Below are 4,621 nucleotides of genomic sequence, written 5' to 3'. Positions count from 1 at the left end.
AAACAATCTAATATCTTTATATCCAACCCTCAAGAAGTTTTACGATCATTCTTACCCTCGTCAATTTATAAATAAGGGTATGATTATGGTAAAATAAATTATTTTTAGCTACCAACTAGAGACTCAAAACCACCTTGGGATTTTGAATGCTTTTTGATGTTGGTGCTCAAAACTACATCCTACAAATATAGAAGATAAAGTATGATCACTAAGCCCAAGGAAACAATGTCAAGCTTGGACAATGTTAGATTCATGATAAAAATTACAAGTGACTTTGACCAATTGACAAGAGTAAGATAATCTCTTTATTCTCTTTTGGATATTATTGGGCCAAGGAGTGTGTTCCTATATATATTTATAGGATATATAAACATAAAATAGTGTCACAACTTAACCAAACCTATGCATAAGAACACTCCAAATGAATTATGCCACATTTCCTTCATAGCTAGTTTAGAGTTTGGGTTTTATACCATATATCTCTTCATAGAGAAGATTAATTAATAGGTTTTGGTGTACGTAGAGTATAAAAAATTATTTAATAAACCAATTTAAAACTTCTATGGTTTCTTACTTCACCTATAACCTAGAATCTAGAAACATCAATAACTTTCTAAAGTAAGCCATAATTGTAGGCTCAAAAAAGATAAAGAAAAGACATGTAGCACTAAATCTAAGTAGATTGGTAACACATACTTATGAATAATTTATCAATACAATAGATAGATATTTTATTATTTAAAATCTTGAACAAGTAGTTACGAAAATGAATAGTCTCAATCCATATGCCATAGAGTAAAACCATAAATTAATGAATAAAATATGTATCTAAATCTAAAAAAATAATATATATGTATAGAAGTTTGTGCCATTATTTATGGAGTTTTAGTCATATATAATTCAAATAATCAAGTACTAAACACAACTAAATATTATTCTCAATCCAAAAGGAACAATTAACCCCATATTCTTGAAATGTTTTTACAACTTCTACTTGAATGATAGACTAATAAGTAATGTAATCAACCTAGCAAATGTAGCCCCAAAGATATTTTTCAATCCCCTAAAATTACAAAACACCTTGGGAAACATTTAAACATGGATATATTCTTTGAATTTATTAAAAAAATAAAAAATTTACTATAGAAAGACTTGGACTAGAAGATGTTACCCTAGAAGACACTACACAAATTTAGTCAAGATACTTGTGTTTAATTGAGATAGCAATGTAATGAAAGATTGAGAATTTAAATTGAATCAAATTACTCAAGATTGGATATAATGTTGAAACCTATTTCAATCTAGACCATTACCCTGCTCTACAACAAAAATAATAATAAAATTTGTTAACCACTTTTCTTGCTCCCCTTCTTAGATTCACACACCAAAATAGTAATTTTATTTTATAAATACCTTTAGTTCTATCCTAACATGAACACAACATAAAATATTTTCTTTTTCAATAATAATTGCCAAAAAAAACTACTTTAAATTTCACTCCTGAATACACACTATATTTGCTTATAATTACTAAAATCGTGGTAGCTTTATTATTAAACCTTTTGACCTCTTCCATAAAATATTTATTACTAATTTCATCCTAGTTTTATATTCAAGCATTTTAACCTCTTTCATAAAATATTTATTTTCTAACATATAGTTATTTCTCATGATTCACATTATCAGCCTAAGCATTTAGTTTTGAAACCTAACTTTAACTTTTCATACCAATGTTTACACCTTTGACAATTTTATAAAAACATAGACCCATGCAAATATGCATTCACATACTTTACTAGGCTTAAGGAAAGAAAAAGTTTCATAGTGGGCTTCCAACATACTTATAAGACAATATTATTTGTTAGACAGTTCAAATAACCGGAAGACAACTGAGAGCGGGGGTGAATCAGTTGTCACGGATTATCAAAACCATTAGCAATTAAAACTTTAATACCAGAACCCAAAATATTAATACCGGAATAGTCATTAAACCAATTAAGTATAAACAATAATCACAGAATAAATACCATCCATATGGCACCAAGATTTATACATGGAAAACACGGTAAACGGAAAAACCACGGTGGGAAGCCTACCCACAATCAAATAATACTTCTGCAGTAAGTATGTGAATTACAATTGAGGGACCTGCAGTTGCAGGAAGGCCAACAACCTAGAGCGCACTGCTCATCACAAAAGGAATCTCACTAACTAAATAGAAATCCATACTACAATCCAGAGAAGTGTTGAACTACGAAAGATAGCATCTCCTATGCTTGAGTACAGTTTTGGTTAAGCTAAATACTGGAGGAATAAATCCTCTTACATAAACCTAATTCGATCTCCAATGATCGACCAAATCCTCTGCCTGAATGATATTACATTATTCGCACATTACATATCCATTTCCCATTCCTATGATCTCTACCATATATTCTACAATGAGATCCTACATCTATATATACAAACCTTCGACCATAAACAATTAGGTCGGCCAATAGATAATAAACTAATTACATAATTACAAACCATGTCGGCCTTAGACCAAACAAATAATATCCAACACATAAGACATCCCGGAAACACATCAAGAGGTCTAATCCACACATTGCATTAAAGCCGATCCATAACCTAGATCAATCGGGACCCAATATAGGTCCACATGCTACAACAATGATCTCCATCTACCAAGTCTCTAACATGATCACCATCATCATCCTGAAACTCCACCAGAAGCTGCACCAACACCACTATTGTAATTCATCAAAGATCTTCATCAAAAGCTTTGTCGGTGAAACCCTCGCCGAAACCAGAAACCAAGCTTCTAAGAAAATAGGATAGCATCTGATCACCAAACCAAAACCAACTTACTAAATATGAACATGAGTATCATGATTAATCCAATTCCATAACCAAACTATATTGAATCCTACCAGATCATACCAGATCCAAATCAACCAGAAACCACTCAACCTACCAGGACCAGAAGGGTGTCGGTAAAGCATCCAAACAGCTAGTGTTGGCATCAATGACAAAACATCAATGCAACACATAATCAATTCCACCAAATGGCCAACAATCTCCCCCTTTGGCATTGATGGCAACACTAGATGTGAAAAATATCTAAGTACCAAGAAATGCCAAACAAGTCTCCCCCAATGTAAGACAACCAACAATCTCCCACATAAAGATATAGTAATGAGGTTCTGAAACAAAGACCAAACTCCCCCTGTGAATAATATCTCTGTAAAGCTCTGAATTTCTCCCTATCAATATCTCTCCCCTTTTATTTTTCTTATTAATATCTCTCCCCCTTTTATTTTTCCTTTTTCACATCAATATCTCTCCCCCTTTGATATCAATGCCAGAAATATGACAAAAATATCAAAGCAAAAACATAAATTATTGAATCACAAAGCTAACTACTCCCCCTGAGCAGTAGCATCCCCACATTAGTGTCGAAATGAATAGTATCTCTAATAATTCATACCGGACTGATGCCAAACTGCATCAATCAAGTCTCTACTGGAGGAGCAGAAACTCCCAATCTGTCTCTCAGGTACTCAAATGATTCCTTAGGCAAAGGTTTAGTGAAAATATTTGCAATCTATTCTTTAGTATTCACATAAACCAGTCTAACTTCATTTGTTTCCACCTTTTCCTTCAAAAATTTATACTTGATAGATTTGTGCTTTGTCTTAGAATGAGATATCAGATTCTTTGATATGTCAATAGCAGTAGAGTTATCACAGTGAATAACTACTGGTGCATTACAATCCACCTTTATATCCTTCAACATATTCTTCATCCATAAAACCTATGTACAGTTAGTAGCAGCAGCAACATACTCAACTTCAGCAGTAGATAAAGAAGTACATGACTATTTCTTGATGATCCATGAAACCAACTTCATTCCAATAAATAAAGCTCCACCGGAAGTACTTTTTTGGTCATGAACATCTCCAGCCCAATCAATATCTTTATATGCACATAAAGTAAAGTTGTCATCCTTAGGGTACCACAAACCATATTCTGATGTACCTTGCAAGTATTTAAAAATCATTTTCACCACAATCTCATGATTTTCTCTAAGATCACTCTAAAATCTTGAAACAATACAAATAGCATTCATAATGTTGAGCCTAGTCTGAGTCAAATAAAGCAGACCTCCAATCATAGATTTGTATCTTGTAGGATTTATCGGTGTAGAAACATCTTTTCTTGTCAATTTCTCACTTGTAACCATAGGAGTACTTACTGGTTTAGAATCTCCCATACCAAATTTCTTCAACAATACCTTAGCATACTTAGTTTGACAGATAAAAATACCTTTGTTAGTCTGACTAATCTGCAAACCTAAGAAAATTTTTATCTCACCAATCATAGACATCTCAAATTCTTTCTCCATATTCTTAGAAAATTTTATGCACAACTTATCTTCCTCAACTGGGGAAAATGTCTTCCTCAAACTTCAAAGGTAAATCTTTCACTGTAGACAATTTACTTAATCTTGTGCATACTGATTTGTGTGGTCCTATGAAAACTAGGAGTGTGTAGGGAGATAGGTATTTTATGACTCTTATTGATGATTGCTCAAGAATGATGTGGGTCACATTCTTGA

The sequence above is a fragment of the Cryptomeria japonica genome, chromosome 11 (genome assembly GCF_030272615.1).
Source record: "Cryptomeria japonica chromosome 11, Sugi_1.0, whole genome shotgun sequence".
Lineage (NCBI taxonomy): Eukaryota > Viridiplantae > Streptophyta > Pinopsida > Cupressales > Cupressaceae > Cryptomeria > Cryptomeria japonica.
This window is presented reverse-complemented; position numbering follows the sequence as displayed.